Raw genomic sequence first — 17,389 nt, forward strand, 5'->3', positions numbered from 1 at the left:
CACTCTATCGCCCAGACTGGAGTTCACAGTTCACTGCAGCCTGGACTTCCTGGGCTTAAGTGATCCTCTCCTCAGCCTCCCGAGTAGCTGAGACCACAGGTGCGTGCCACCACGCCCGGCTAATTTTCTCAAAGTTTTTGCAGAGACGGGGGTCTCACTGTGTTGCCCAAGCTGGTCTTGGACTCCTGGGCTCAAGGGATCCTCCTGGTTTGGCCTCCCAAAATGCTGGGATCACAGGTGTGAGCCACTGCCTCCGGCTTTGTTTATGTTTTCAAAGTGTGCCAACCATCACCACTAATTTTTTTTGTTTGTTTTTCAGACAGAGTCTCACTTTGTAACCCAGGCTGAAGTGCAGTGGTGCAATCTAGGCTCGTTGCAACCTCTGCCTTCCAGATTCAAGTGATTCTCATGCCTCAGCCTCCCGAGTACCTGGGATCACAATCGTGCGCCACCACACCCGGCTATTTTTTTTTTTTTTTTTTTCAGTAAGGACGGGATTTCACCATGTTGACCAGGCTGGTCTCGATCTTGAACTCCTGACCTCAAGTGATCCACTCACCTTGGCCTCCTAAAGTGCTGGGATTACAAACGTGAGCCACGGCGCCCAGCCTAACCATAATTCTAGGTCATTTTCACCACCTGGAAAAGAAACCCCATACCTATTAGCAGTCACTCTTTATCACCCACCTCCCTCCTCCCAACCCCTGGCAACCACTACTCTACTTTCTATTTCCATGGATTTACCTAATCTGGACATTTCATATACACTGTGAACGGAAGTATACATTATGTGGTCTTTTGTGACTGACTTCTCTCACTTAGCATGTTTTAAAACTCACCCATATTGTAGCATGTATCAAAACTTCATTCCTGGCCAGGCACAGTTGTGCCTTACGCCTGTAATCCCAGCACTTTGGGAGTCTGAGGCTGGTGGATCACTTGAGCTCAGGAGTTCGAGACCAGCCTGGGCAACATGGTGAAACCCTGTCTCTACAAAAATAGAAAAATTAGTCAGGCATAATGGGGTGTACCAGTGGTCACAGTTATTCGGGTGGCTGAGGTGGGAGGATCCCTTGAGTCCAGGAGGTGGAGGCTGCAGTGAGCCAAGATGGCGCTGCTGCACTCCAGCCTGGGTAACAGAGCCAGACCTGTCTCTAAAACAAAAAAAAAAGAAAAAAGAAAAAAACTTTCTTTTCTTTCTTTCTTTTTTTTTTTGTTTTTGAGACGGAGTCTCTTTCTGTCTCCCAGCCTGGAGTGCAGTGGCGTGATCTCCGCTCACTGCAAGCTCAGTCGCCTCCCGGGTTCACGCCATTCTCCTGCCTCAGCCTCCCGAGAAGCTGGGACTACAGGCGCCCGCCACCACGCCCAGCTAATTTTTTTGCATTTTTAGTAGAGACGGGGTTTCACCGTGTTCGCCAGGATGGTTTCGATCTCCTGACCTTGTGATCTGCCCGCCTCGGCCTACCAAAGTGCTGGGATTACAGGCGTGAGCCACCATGCCCGGCAACTTTATTTCTTTCTATGGATGAGTAATATTACATTATGTGAATATACCACATTCTGTTTATCCATTCATCTGTTGAGGAACATTTGGGTTGTTTCCACTTTTTGTCTATTATTAATAATGCTGTCATGAACATTCATGTACAGGCTTTTGTGTGGTATTAATGCCAAGTGACAGCCAAGCAACGCCTTCATTCCACCATGGTGGAATGAAGAAAACAAAAGGAAAATAGGGGGAGACTTGAGTCATGGCTCAGCCAATGGTGGTGCAGGGTGCTCAATGTAAAAGAGTTTGCCCTGTACCTGACTGCACACTATTCATGTTTCCGGTAATTTTATTTCGTTCATGTATCACTTGTCACATTAAGTTAATGATGTTAGAGCACATGAGACTGTATTAAATTATATTTACTATTTCTTGAATGTATTTTTCAGTCAGTTATGTAAAGCAAATTTACATACTCTTTTTCCTCACCTGAAAAAAATAAATTAGTAATTTTAATTTGAATTTTTTAAACTTTTGTAGTTTTTTGGAATTTGATTGATAAATATATGTGATTTGATATAGCTATATGGAAGTTACAAATATAGGAACACAGATTTAGGCCAGGTGAGGTGGCTCACGCCTGTAATCCCAGCACTTTGTGAGGCTGAAGTGGGCAGATCACTTCAGCTCAGGGATTTGGGACCAGCCTAGGCAACATGACAAACCCCCATCTCCCCATTTCTACAAAAAAAAAAAAAAAAAAAAAGCCAGGCATGGGGGTGCACATCTATAGTCCCAGCTACTTGGGAAGCTGAGGCGGGAGGATGGGTTGAGCCCTGGAGGTAGATAGAGGCTGCAGTGAGCCGAGATCGCACCGCTGTACTTCAGCCTGGTTGACAAAACTGAGGCCCTGTCTCAAAAAAAAAAAAAATCTATTTACACTTCTGTGGTAATTTATATTACTTAAATAACATCATTAAAATGACTTCCAAATAACATGGGAAAAAAGAAATTCATGGAAGTTTTTCCTCTTTCAGTGGTATTTTTCTTCCAGTTGAAGAATCACTGAGGATAGAAGACCAGCTATTCATAAGAAAAACCTTTCAGGATGGCTAAATTTGGTTGGGGTAGCAGGGAGGGAGGATTTCAGGGTTAGGGAAAAATCCTCAATCAATATTTAAGCAGGATATCAACATAGTTCACTTAGAGATCAAAGATAAGATTTTCCAGTAAAAGAGAGAAAAAGAAATTGTTCTTTGCTAATTGCTACAGGACAATTTGTTCCCCATCAGACAAGGTCTGTACAAAGACTAAAGAAGTTTTATTCACTTCTTGGCTTAGCCGACCAGAGATCACTGCACACCATCTGGTCACAGCAGATGCTGAAAGCAGAAGCTAAGCAGCAAATTATGAAGTCTCCAGGACTGGCTCTTCTGAACCTCTCCCCACCCCCCTTTCATCACACAGTTCCCCTTTCCAGCTCCCTGAGGCAAGATTTGCAACTCTGCATTTTCGTTCTGTGTAAGTGCCCATCCTATCATTTGCAAAACTCCACTTTTACCCTAACAACCTCACCCACACAGGCCATCTTCCCACTTTGGTCACAGTAAGGTTCCTGCCCCTCCCAGCCAGTTGGTGCTGTTGGGAGCTCAAGTTTTTTTTGTTGTTGTTTTTTAAAAAACAAAAACAAACAAAAAACTCTACTCCTGTGACAGATTAAGGAATTTTAATCTTTGTCACAAATAGGTGAAAAGAAACAAACAGTAAAGTTGCTGACCAGCCTGGGCAACATGGCGAAACCCCTTTTCTACAAAAAATACAAAAATTAGCTGGGCGTGGTGACTTGAGCCTGTAGTCCCAGCTACTCTGGAGGCTGAGGTGGGAGGATCCCTTGAGCCCAGGAAGTCCAGGCTGCAGTGAATGGAGACTGCACCACTGGGAGGCTGAGGCACAAGAATCACTTGAACCCAGGAGGCAGAGGCTGCAGTGAGCTGAGATCATGCCACTGCACTCCAGCCTGGGTGACTGAGCAAGACTCTGAATCAAAAATAAAATAAAATAAATACAAAAATTAGCCAGGCGTGGTGGTGCACACCTGTAATCCCAGCTACTTGGGAGGCTGAGGTGGGAGAATTGCTTGAACCTGGGAGGCAGAGGTTGCAGTGAGCCAAGATCGTGCCACTGCACTACAGCCTGGGCAACAGAGTGAGACCCTGTCTCAACAAACAAACATTAGTGTCCCTAAAGTTGATATACAATCCCGTACTGGTAAATTTCACTGGCTTTAAAATTTTTTTAACAATAATTTTAAAAGAATTTGTTTTGAGACAGGATCTGACTCTGTCACCCAAGCTGGAATGCAGTAGTAGTGTGATCGTAGTTCATTGCAGCCTCAACCTCCCAGGGTCAAGTGATCCTCCCACCTTAGCCTCCCAAGTAGCTGGGACTACAGGCTCATTCCACCACATATGGCTAATTTTTTTTTTTTTTTTTGGAGATGGGGTCTCACTAGGTTGCCCAAGCTGGTTTTGAACTCCTAGGCTCAAGGATCCTCCCTCCTTAGTCTCCCAAATTTCTGGGATTACAGGCATGAGTGAGCCACTGTGCCTGGCAACATTTTTTTTAAAGCATGTTGCAGGAGAGACCTGGGAGAGACTGAGGAGACTTAGGAGATGCCATTTAAGCCTAGTCTCCAGAAGATGAGTTAGCTGAATGGAGAGAGAGAAAGAAGAGATCTGCTCAGAGTCCACAGCATGTGTGAAGGTTTTGAAGCAAGAAAGAGTATGTTGTGTTCAAGGAACTGAAAAAAGTCAGTGTGATGAGAATGTGATAGACAAAGGGGAAAGTGAAGGGAGATGAAACCAGCACCAAGAGTCTTGGATCTTATTTGAAGCAAGGTGGCCATCCATTGAAAGGGTTTCAGGACAAGCATGACACCATTTACTCTTTAAAAAACTGAAACAGTGGCCAGGTGATCCTGGCCTGTGATCCCAGCATTTTGGAAGGCTAAGCAGGGAGGATCCTCGAGCTCAGGAGTTCAAGATCAGCCTGGGAAACATAGGGAGACTCCATCTCTACAAAAAGTACAAAAATTAGCCAGGTGTGCTGGCTATAGCCATGTGCCTATAGTCCTACCTACTCGGGAAGCTAAGGTGGGAGGATTGCTTGAGCCTGAGAGGTTGAGGATGCTATGAGCTGTACTCAATCCACCGCACTCTAGCCAGGGTGATAGAGTAAGCCCTGTCTTAAAAAAATAATAATAAAAATTTTAAAAAGCGAAGCTGTCTGAGTAGGAGATAGAATTGACCTGGCTTAGATCAATGGAGAGACGTAGGTGGAATTGAGATTTATTTTAGAGAAAAAAATACACAAGTCTCAATGAAGAGCTGGATGTGGAGGCAAGGTTGATTCCTGTGTCTTTGGCACAAGCAACTGGTAGCTGGTTGTTTCCATTTACTGAGATGGAAAAGACTGGGAAGAAAGCAGCTTTAGGGGTACATCAGGAGTCTGTTTTGGATGCATTAACTCTGAAATGTTAGACTGTACAGGTATATACAGATTTGGGACTCAAAGAAGAGGCCTGGATAGATGGATATAAACTTGGAAGTTATCAGCATATAGATATTTACAGCCATGGAAGTGCGTAAAATATCTGAGGGGAGGGTAAAAAGAAAGAGGTGCCAAAATGGAGCCTTGAGGACTTCTGATATATATATATATATATTTACAATATATATTATATATACATATATTTACTATATATATTATATATACATATATATATATATTTTTTCCAAGACAGAGTCTTGCTCTGTCATCCGGGCTAGAGTGCAGTGGCGCGATCTTGGCTCACTGCAACCTCTGCCTCCTGGGTTCAAACAATTCTTGTGCCTCAGCCTCCCGAGTAACTGGGATTATAGGTACATGCCACCACACCCAGCTAATTTTTGTATTCTTAGTAGAGACGGGTTTCACCATGTTGGCCAGGCTGATGGTCTCGAACCTTTTTTTTTTCTTTTTTTCTTTTGAGATAGAGTCTTGCTTTGTCACCCAGGCTGGAGTGCAGTGGCGCCATCTCGGCTCACTGCAACCTCAGCCTCCCAGTTTCAAGCAATTCTCCTGCCTCAGCCTCCTGAGTAGCCGGGATTACAGACGCACACCATCACACCCAGCTAATGTTTGTATTTTTAGTAAAGACAGGGTTTCACCATGTTGGTCAGGCTGGTCTCCAACTCCTGACCTCGTGATCTGCCCACTTTGGCCTCACAAACTGCTGGGATTACAGGCGTGAGCCATCACGCCTGGCCCAGACTTCTGACATTTAAAGACCACAAGGGAAGAAACAGACAAAGGAGGTTGAGAAGATGCAGTCAGAGAAACGGAAGGGAAACTAAGAGGGAGTATTACAAAAGCAAGAGAAGAGTGTTTAAGAATGATCTATTCAATGATCTTGAAAGTTCCTGTAAGAGGAGGACAGAAGGGGGAAGTTGATAAATGTGGTGATGTTGGGAAAGTCCTCTGACAGCATTCTCATCGTCACACTCCACTGCAGTGGTGCAGAAGTGAACACCCACAAAAGACATTGGTGTAGGGGGAGGGATTCAGGCAGGAATCAAGGGCACAGATGACGATCTGTATTACCAGGCACGGCCTGTAGTTCTCTGACTACAGAGTAGCTTTCTCTGAAGGTGCATTTTTTTTTTTTTTTTTTTTTTGTGATAGAGTCTCGCTCTGTCGCCCAGGCTGGAGTGCAGTGGTGTGATATTAGCTCATTGCAACCTCCCGAATTCAAGCGATTCTTCTGTCTCAGCCTCCCTAGCAGCTGGGATTACAGGCGTATGCCACCACACCCAGCTAATTTTTGCATTTTTAGTAGAGACAGAGTTTCATCATGTTGGTCAGTCTGGTCTCAAACTCTTGACCTCAGGTGATCCACTCGCCTCGGCCTCCCAAAGTGCTGGGATTACACACGTGAGCCACTGTGCCCGGCCTGAAGGTGCACTTTTGAGTGAGATGTGATGCCAAAATTTTTGGCTCATATTGGTGACAAAAATTTGGCTAATATTGTTTTCTACCATGGGGAGACCCCAATCACCCTTTTATTTTTTTTGAGACGGAGTCTTGCTCTTGTCACCCAGGCTGGAGTGCAATGGCGTGATCTCAGCTTACTGCACCCTCTGCCTCCTGGATTCAAGCAACTCTCCCACCTCAGCCTCCTGAGTAGCTGGAATTATAGGCATGCACCACCACGCCTGGCTAATTTTTAGTAGAAATGGGGTTTCACCATGTTGGCCAGGCTGGTCTTGAACTCCTGACCTCAGGTGATCTGCCTACCTCGGCCTCCTAAAGTGCTGGGATTATAGGCATGAACCATTGCGTCTGGCTCACTCTGCAGTTTTAAAATGCCTCTACTCTTTTTTTTTCCTTGAGACGAAGTCTTGCTCTGTCACCCGGGCTAGAGTGCAATGGCGCAATCTTGGCTCACTGCAATTGTGGCCTCCCAGGTTCAAGCAATTCTCCCACTTCAGCCTCCCAAGTAGCTGAGACTACAGGTGTATGCCACCGTGCCCAGCTAATATTTGTATTTTTAGTGGAGACAGGGTTTCACCACATTGGCCAGGTTTGTCTTGAACTCCTGACCTCAGGTAATCCACCTGCCTCGGCCTCCCAAAGTGCTGGGATTACAGGCGAGAGCCACTGCGACCAGCCAAAATGCCTCTACTTTTATATTTTTGTTATTTTCCTTTGTTGTCTTAACTCTAACTCACTAGTTGTGTAACTAATGTAAGTTATTTAACCTCTTTGTGCCTCAATTTCCTCATCTGCAAAAAGGAATAAGACTAGAGCTGATGTGAAGATTAAATAATGCATGTAAAATGCTCAGAACAGTAACTGGTATATGTTGGTTATTATTATGATTTTGTTAATGTTGTACTTTTTCTCTGTTTTCCCTCATACTGGCTATTATTATTTGTCAGAAACTAAAGTTTGTGTTGTTAACTTCTTTCCTTTTCTCTTAAAGTTCAAAAATGATCATTTCTCTTGTATCTTAAAAAAGGCCGGGCGCGGTGGCTCAAGCCTGTAATCCCAGCACTTTGGGAGGCCGAGACGGGCGGATCACGAGGTCAGGAGATCGAGACCATCCTGGCTAACACAGTGAAACCCCGTCTCTACTAAAAAATACAAAAAAATAGCCGGGCGAGGTGGCGGGCGCCTGTAGTCCCAGCTACTCCGGAGGCTGAGGCAGGAGAATGGCGCAAACCCGGGAGGCGGAGCTTGCAGTGAGCTGAGATCCGGCGGCCACTGCACTCCAGCCTGGGCGACAGCGCGAGACTCCCTCTCAAAAAAAAAAAAGAAAAGAAAAGAAACTAAAGTTTGTGTTGTTAACTTCTTTTCTTTTCTCTTAAAGTTCAAAAATGATCATTTCTCTTGTATCTTAAAAAAGAAAGAAAATGGATTTGAAAATTAGATTGACCATTTACTATCTATGTGAGGTTAGTAACCTCTTTGTGCCTCAATCTCCTCTTCTGTAGAATGGGAATAGTAGTAGTATACTGCTTTATAGGCTCGCTGTGAGGATGAAGTGAGTTACTAAGCATAAAGCAGTTGGTACAGTGACTAGTACATAGTAAGGGCTACCTGTTAGTTATGCTGTTCTCTGCAGCGAATCATTTCTCCCAATATTGTTACTAACTTTAAAATGCTGAATGTGGATCGTTGATAGTGGCAGGAGGCAGACAAATGCCTAGGCAGACAGGGGCAGGTCCTTGGTGAAACCCAACCTTCAAACTAAAGACAGTTTTAAAGCCTGAAAATCAAGCTACGAGTCCCGGGTAAATCCACGGACTGGATTGAGAGCCTCTCTTCCTGTTTGGTAAGGTTTCCTCTGATTGATTCCCACGCTTCACCTATTTTACATAGATATACCTTTTCCTAACTGGTTTTTTACACTGTCATGCCCACCTTTGAGTGGTGCCTTTGTTTTAACCTTTTTGCATACTCACAAACCAATCAGCACACACTCCCCATTCGGAGCCCATAAAAGCCCTGCAACCAGCCACACTGGGAGGGAGACCATTTGACTTTGGGTGGGGGACCACCCTCTCATCTCCTCTCCACTAAGGGCTGTTCTGTCACTCAATAAAATTCTTCTCCACCCTCCTCACCCTTCCACTGTCAGCGTAACCTCATTCTTCCTGGATGCAGGACAAGAACTCAGGAATTGCCAAATGTGGATATGAGCTACAACACAGGCGGGCTGGGGCATGCCCAGCACAGCTGTGGGATGAGCATGGATCCTGCAGCCAGCACAGGATCTGGGCCAATGTGCAAGCCAGGTATGGTCCAGCTGGCCAAGTGGACAGGTGACTCCTGTGGCAGGCCTGGGGCCAACTGAGGCCCAGGCAGGGATGACACTGGCCACGGAGGTCCCTGACTGGCAAAGTGACCAAGAAAATTCCTGCATCACTGTCATCTGAGCACTTTGAGAGGCCAAGGTGGGAGGATCACTTGAGCCCAAGAGGTCGAGGCTGCATTGTGCCATGTTGGCACCACTACATTCTAGCTTGGGCAACAGAGCAAGACCCTGTCTCAAAAAAAATTTTTTTAAAGTTCAGTTTAATAAAATCAGGACTAATAACTTTGTAGAACTTTTTTCATGATAAATTATAGGCTACAATTCACTTGTAATTAATTGTAAGGAGATGATAAGCAAAAGCATGATCAATTGGCATCTAAGTACTGAAGGAAGTTGGACAATAATCTCCAAAACAACTTTTGGTGCTACTGTCAGAATAATTTATTTTTAAGCACATTGGTAAACATCATCTCTGTTTCATAAAACAATCATACAAAATTTTTATTTTTATATATTTGTTTTGAGGCAGGGTCTTACTCTGTCACCCAGGCTGGAGTGCAGTGATGCGATCATGGCTCATTGCAGCCTCAACCTCCCGCACTCCAGCCATCTTCCCGCTTGGCCGAGTAGCTGGGATTATAGGCACACACTACCACGCCTGGCTAATTTTTGTATTTTTTGAAGGTCCCACTATGTTGCCCAGGCTGGTGAGGAACTCTTGGACTTAAGGAATCCTCTTGCCTTGACCTCCCAAAGTGCTAGGTTTACAGGCATAAGCCACCACACCCAGCCCAACATTTTCATAGATGGTAAAATTTAATAAGAGTTGTTTGGTTTTTAAAAATTAACTAATAAATTAAATTTTTGAGACAGGGTCTCACTCTGTCACCCAGGCTGGAATGCAGTGGCATGATCTTGGCTCACTGCCACCACCACCTCCCGAGCTCAGGTGATCTTCCCACCTCGGCCTCCTGAGTAGCTGGGACTACAGGTGCACACCACCACACTCAGCACATATTTCTATTTTTAGCAGAGACAGGTTTTTGTCATGTTGCCCAGGCTGGTCTCGAACTCCTAGGCTCAAGCGATCTGCTGGCCTCAGCCTCCCAAAGTGCTGGGATTACAGGCATGAGCCATTGGGCCCAGCCAAGAGTTGTTTTTAGCAGGCAAAAAAGAAGAAAAAGGAGGAGGAAAACAAAGAAGATGGAAAAGAAGGAAAAGGAGGGGGAGGGAAGGGGAAGAGAGGGGAAAGGAGAAGGGGAGGGAGAGGAAAAGAAAAAGGTTTGTAAGAGTGTAACCTTCAGTGCGAATCACTTCCTTAAGTCTTCTGTGACCTTGTCAGAGGTTCCTTCTCCTGCATTCTGGCCAATGTGTTCTGCCAAATGCCTTGTCTTCAACCAGAACTAACAACAGTACTAGTCAGGTTTTGTGGATGAACATGGATTTTGCATGAAGACAGGCTTGTATTTAATCCTAGCACTGCCATTACTAGCGTGACCATGGGCAAATTACTTTAACTTTGTGAATCTGTCTCTTCTTTTTTAATATAGAGATATTGACCTCACAGGAATGTTAGCATTATGAGTAAATGTAGGGGAAGAATCTAGCACAGTGCCTGATGCATGATTAATAGTCCATACACGTAGTGCCCTTCTTCCTCACCCTTTGACTCCCTGTCCCCTTTTCTATCCTGTTAAATAAGTAAGATTTCCTTACTTTTCCTTGAAATTAGAAGAAAATCTATTTGCATCTACTTAGGTGCCACACTGACTCTTCCTAAATCCAGAGGTGCCCCTCAAACTGAAGGCATCCCTGGTTCAAGGCAACAAACAAGAGTTGAAGAGGCACCTAAGCCCAAATTCTCAGGTCAGAGTTCTCCAAACACGGGATCCTTAAGCAGCTGCCTTTCATGCCCTTTGGTTCATGAAGATATACAGAGGAGCCCTTTCACTGGCAGGAGAATTGCTTGAACCCAGGAGGCGGAGGTTGCAGTGAGCTGAGATCGCGCCACTGCACTCCAGCCTGGGTGACAGAGCGAGACCTCAATCTCTGTCTTAAAAAAAAAAAAAAAAGGCCGGGCACGGTGGCTCAGGCCTGTAATCCCAGCACTTTGGGGCTGAGGTGGGCAGATCACGAGGTCAGGAGTTCGAGACCAGCCTGACCAATATAGTGAAACCCCGTCTCTACTAAAAATATAAAAATTAGCTGGGTATGGTGGCGTGCGCCTGTAATCCCAGCTACTCAGGAGGCTGAGGCAGGAGAACCGCTTGAACCTGGGAGGTGGAGGTTGCCATGAGCTGAGATCGTGCTACTGCACTCTATCCTGAGTGACAGAGCAATACTCCATCTCAAAAAAAAAAAAAAAAAGATGTTTAGTCATTAATGTGCTGTCTGCTTTCACGCTAAAGATTAATGAGATGAATCATGAGATATAAGTCGCTTTGGTTAAATAAACCTACATCCACTATTGTTGAAGATAGACAGGTGCACAAACAACATCAAGATGTTCTGAGTGTTGAAATAGGAGTATTCCTACATGCTACAATAGCCCAGAGGAAAATGCAATTCATTCTGTCTGTCTGTTTTGTGTTGGAGTAAAAGGTTTATTTTTCTGGTATGCAGTCCTGATTCCTGGTTATTTGTATATGAAGCATTCGGGTTCACTTAAAGTGGAGGTCTAGGGGCCAGGCTTTTAAGTCAGGCAGGGTAGGGGTACAGGGAGCAGAGAAAGGAGTACAATCGAACACTATGCAGAAATGCAGAGTATGCTTAGAGTATAGAGGGCAGAGCAAAGAAAGACGAGGCAGAAAGACTAGCTGGGGTGGGATATAGACAGGCTTAAGCACCTCCACCTCACAGAATTTGGACTAAAATTGGGGCATAAAATATTTTTGTTAAACAAAGGAGATTTTATTTTATTTTTATCATTATTTTGAAACAGGTTCTTGCTCTGTCACTCAGGGTGGAGTGCAGTGGCACAAGGTGCATCTGGGGCTCAAGCCATCCTCCTGCCTCAGCCTCCCTAGTAGCTGAGACTGATACAGGGAGTAGAAAGAAATTATTTAGGCAGATAGTGAGGGCAAATGAGTCCTCAGCAGAGCTTCCCTTCTAACAAAAAGCAGTCTAAGAAATTATTTTTCTCCTAACAAAAAGCAGCCTGAAAAATTTAGCTGCAAACATAGGTAAGCAAGCTGGAACATTGCACAGGGGAATGCTGGCAGCTGTGCCAGTAGAAAAGGGCTATCTGGGGGCCAGGCATATCCATCATGGAAGCTTTATCTTCCGTTTTGTTAGCACACGTATAGTAGCAAAGAAGTGGCAACACGGCACAGCTTAGGCTGAAAGCCTGCCTGCATAATAAAAGAGTAGGGTGGGGGCTGCCAGAAAATTGTGCCCCATACAAATGGCACACCTGGTCCTAACCAGTTTTTTGTGCCCTATGTAGATCAGACACCACTTTCCAACCAGCTCATCTATAAAACCTTCTGCATTTCACCGTAGATCGACACCCAATTTTTCTGGGACCCCTCTCTGTAGCAGAGAGCTATTCTCTTTCTTTTGCCTATTAAACTTCCCGTTCTTAACCTCACTCTGTGTGTGTCCACATCCTTGATCTCTGTGGCTGTGAGGCAATGAACCTGGGGTTTTACCCCAGACAATGAGGCTACTTCAATACAGGTGCATGCCACCACAGTCAGCTAATTTTTAAATATTTTTTAGAGACAGAATGTAAACCTAAAATATTTGAGATAGGTCTCAATCAATTTAGAAAGTTTGGTTTGCCAACCTTAAGCAGGTACCCATGACACAGCCACATCAGAAGGTCCTGATTACATGTACCCAAGGTGGTCAGGGTACAGCTTACTTGTATTCATTTTAGGGAGACATGAGACATCAATCAATATGTGTAATATGTACACTGATTCAGTCCCAAAAGATGGAACAATTCAAAGTGGTGAGTGGTGTGGGGAGGCTTTTAGGTCATAGGTAGATAAAATACAAAAGGCTGCATTCTTTTGAGTCCTTAATCAGCATTTCACTGAATACACAATTTAGTCTGGCTCAGTGAATCTGCATTTTTACATAAACAATAGGGGAGGCCAGGCACAGTGGCTCACGCCTGAAATCCCAGCACTTTAGAGGCTGAGGCGAGCAGATCACCTGAGGTCATGAGTTCAAGACCAGCCTGGCCAACATGGTGATACCTCATGTCTAGTAAAATATAAAAATTAGTTGGGCATAATGGCGGGTACCTGTAATCCCAGCTACTTGGGAGGCTGAGGCATGAGAATCACTTGAACCCAGGGGGCGGAGGTTGCAGTGAGCTGAGATCACGCCATTGCACTCCAGTCTGGGCAACAAGAGTGAAACTCTCTCTCAAAAAAACAAAAACAAAACAAAACAAAACAAAAACAATAGGGCAGAGGAAACAATCAGATATGCATTTGTCTGAGGTAAGCAGAGAGATGACTTTCTGTCCTGCATGTGTGAAGATCATCTATCAATTTACATTGCCAGGGTGAAATTCAACAGGACTGTTTTCGGGTAAAGATCTTGAGACCCACAAGGAATTTTCCTGTGGGCAAATTGTGAGGAGGATATGCAGCTTTTTAAAATCTTTGTAGCTATCTTATTGGGGAATAAATTGGAAGGCAGGTTTGCCTGACATAGTTCCCAGCTTGACTTTCCCCTCGCTTAGTGATTTTAGGGTCTGAGATTCATTTTCCTTTCACAGGGTATCACTATGTTGCCCAGGCTGGTCTCAAACTCCTGGGCTGAAGTGATCCTCCCACTTTGGCCTCCCAAAGTGCTGGCATTACAGGTGTGAGCCATCGTGCCCAGCCTATTTCATTATTATTTTTGTTATTATTATTATTATTATTTTATTTATTTTTATTTTTGAGACAGAATTTCGTTCTGTCTCCAGGCTGGAGTGCAGTGGCGCTATCTTGGCTCACTGCAACCTTTGCCTCCCACGTTCAAACCATTCTCCTGCCTCAGCCTCCCGAGTAGCTGGGACTACAGGCTTGTACCACCATGCCCAGCTAATTTTTGTATTTTTAGTAGAGACAGGGTTTCACCATGTTGGCCAGGATGGTCTAGATCTCTTGACCTTGTGATCCGCCCCCCTCGGCCTCCCAAAGTGCTGGGATTACAGGCGTGAGCCACCACGCCTGGCCAAGACAGAATCTCTGTCACCCACAATGGAGTGCAGTAATCCAATAATAGCTCACTGCAGCCTCAACCTCCCAGGGTCAAGTGATCCTTCCATCTCAGCCTCCCGAATAGCTGGGACCACAGGTGTGCACCACAATGCCTGGCTAAGTTTTTTATTTTTTGTAGAGATGGGGTCTCACTATGTTGCCCAGGCTGGTCTTGAACTCCTGGGCTCAAGCAATTCTCCCACTTCAGCCTCTCAAAGTACTGGGATTACAGGCATGAGCCACCCTACTTAGTCTAAATAAATGATATTTTAAGAGAGTGGGAGCATAGAAGCAGGTCCTTTTGTGAAGAATATTAAAAATATATAATAATGTTCACACATTGGTTTTGTAACTGCCCAGTGGGGTCATCTTGCCTGCTGCCTAGATACAGCGCATTTATCAAGACACAGGAGAAGTACAATACAGAGAGCGTTTAATACACAGAGAGCTGGCTAAACGGAAGACTGGAATTTTTTTTTTTTTTTTTTGAGACAGAGTCTTGCTGTGTCGCCCAGGCTGAAGTGCAGTGGCTCACTGCGACCTCCCACCTCCCGGGTTCAAGCAATTTTCCTGTCTCAGCCTCCCGAGTAGTTGGGATTACAGGTGCATGCCACAGTGCCTGGCTAATTTTTTTTGTTTTTGTATTTTTAGTAGAGATGGGGTTTCACCATGTTGGCTAGGCTGGTATCGAACTCCTGACCTCGTGATCCACCCACCTCGGGCTCCCAAAGTGCTGGGATTACAGGTGTGAGCCACTGCACCTGCCTGGAGTTTTATTATTACTCAAATCAGCCTCCCAGAAAGTTTGGGTCTTTCAAGGATAGTTCGGCCCATGCCCAGGAATGACCAAGGGCAGTTTGGAAGTTAAAAGCCAAGATGAAGTTGGTTAGATCAGATCATTAATAAAGTGATCTAACTAACGTTAGATTGCTGTTGACAATGTTTGCAAAGGCGGTTTCAATTCATTCCTGAAAGTTCACATTTTGGGAAAAGAAAATTTCCAAAATTTTGCAGAGGGATGGAGGGTTAGGTTCCTTAAAAGATGGGCATGTGTATTTCCTTTCCCTCTTCAATCACTGTTGCTAGGTTCAAGTAACTCTAAGGTGCCTCCTCCCCACAGTGTGCTGGGGACAGGATCTGCAAATTATCACACCCAGTCTTATCACCAGTCATATGACCTGTAGGCCATTCTCTGACCTCTAAACTTTCCATATCCATTGTTTCATGGGCTCTCAGTATCACATTCTTTTTCTTAGTCTCTTATTCATTGTATGCCTGCCTCACTCTGTGCCCCATAAGGACACAAATATTACTGATCTTTTTAGCCTGACCAACATGGGGAAACCCCATCTTTACTAAAAACACAAAAATTAGCCAGGTATAGTGGTACACGCCTGTAATCCCAGCTACTTGGTAGGCTGAGGCACGAGAATCACTTGAACCCAGAAGGCTGAGGTTGCAGTGAGCCAAGATCGCGCCATTGCATTCCAGGCCTGGGTGACACAGCGAGACTCCATCTCAAAAAAAAAAAAAAAAAAAAAGAAAGAAAGAAGGAAAGAAAAAGAAAGAAAGAGAAAGAAAGAAAGAAAGAAAGAAAGAAAGAAAGAAAGAAAGAAAGAGAGAGAAAGAAAGAAAGAGAGAGAGAAAGAAAGAGAGAGAGAAAGAAAGAAATTACTGGTCTTTAAAAATATGTTGACATTATTTCAGACATACAGAAAGGTTACAGGAAAAGTTCAAAGAATACTTGCATACTCTTCTCCAGTTGTTAATATTTTACATTTGCCACTTGTTTTATTTATTTTATTTTATTTTATGTATATACATTGTTATGGACTGAATTGTATGTTCTCCAAAATTCAGCATTGACACTCTGACCTTGGAATGTGACTGTATTTGGAAATACGGCCTTTAAAACAATGACTAGTTTAAAATGGGGCTGTTAGGGTGGGCTCTAAATTAATCTTACTGGTTTCTTTATAAGAGGAGATTAAGGCCGGGCGCGGTGGCTCAAGCCTGTAATCCCAGCACTTTGGGAGGCCGAGACGGGCGGATCACGAGGTCGGGAGATCGAGACCATCCTGGCTAACACGGTGAAACCCCGTCTCTACTAAAAAATACAAAAAACTAGCCGGGCGAGGTGGCGGGCGCCTGTAGTCCCAGCTACTCGGGAGGCTGAGGCAGGAGAATGGCGTAAACCCGGGAGGCGGAGCTTGCAGTGAGCCGAGATCGCGCCACTGCACTCCAGCCTGGGTGACAGAGCCAGACTCCGTCTCAAAAAAAAAAAAAAAAAAAAAAGAGGAGATTAAGACATTCAGGGAGGCCAGGCATGGTGGCTGATGCCTATAATCCCAGCACTTTGGGAGGCCAAGATGGGTGAATTCCTTGAGTCCAAGAGTTCAAGGCCAACCTGGGCAACATGGCGAAGCCCGGTCTCTACTAAAAATACAAAAAAGTAGGCTGATGTGGTGGCGCGTGACTACAGTACCAGCTACTGGGGAGGCTGAGGTGGGAGGATCACCTGAGCACAGGAGGTTGAGGCTGCAGTGAGCTGAAGGCGCACCATTGCACTCCAGCCTGGGAAACGAGAGTGAGACTATATCTCAAAACAACAACAAAAAGTAAAATAATAAAAGATATTCAGAGAGAGATGTCAGGGTTGCATGTGCACACAGAAAAGGCCGTAACACAGCAAGCATGCAGCCCTCTGCAAGACAAAGACTGCAAGCTTCAAGAGAAACTAATCCTGCCCACACCTTGACCTTTGCTTCTAGCCTCCAGAACTGTTAGAAAATACATTTCTTTTTTTTTTTTTTTAGATCAAGTCTCACTGTTGCCCAGGTTAAAGTGAAGTGGTGCGATCTCGGCTCACTGCTACGTCCGCCTCCTGGATTCTAGTAATTCTCCTGCCTCAGTCTCTCAAGATGCTGTGATTACAGGCATGTACCATCAAGCCTGGCTAATTTTTGTATTTTTAGTAGAGACAGGGTTTCACCATGTTGGCCAGGCTGGTCTCGGAATCCTAATCTCAGGTGATCCGCCTGCCTCAGCCTTCCAAAGTGCTGGGATTACAGGTGTGAGCCAATGCACTCAGCCCATTTCTGTTGTTTAAACAACTCAGTCTGTGTTATTTTGTTATGGCAGCCCTAGCCAACTCATATATACAAAACATTATTTTTTTCTGAACTATTCAAAAGTAAGTTGCAGACATGGTCATTTAGTTCTAGAAGCAAGTGCAATATATTCTCTTACATTACCTCATGCGATTAGTTAACACTGATACAATGCTATTAGCTAGTTGCAGACTTTATTCATATTTTGCCAATTGTCCTATGATGTCAT

This window comes from Macaca nemestrina, chromosome 13, assembly GCF_043159975.1.
Source record: "Macaca nemestrina isolate mMacNem1 chromosome 13, mMacNem.hap1, whole genome shotgun sequence".
Taxonomy (NCBI): Eukaryota; Metazoa; Chordata; class Mammalia; order Primates; family Cercopithecidae; genus Macaca; species Macaca nemestrina.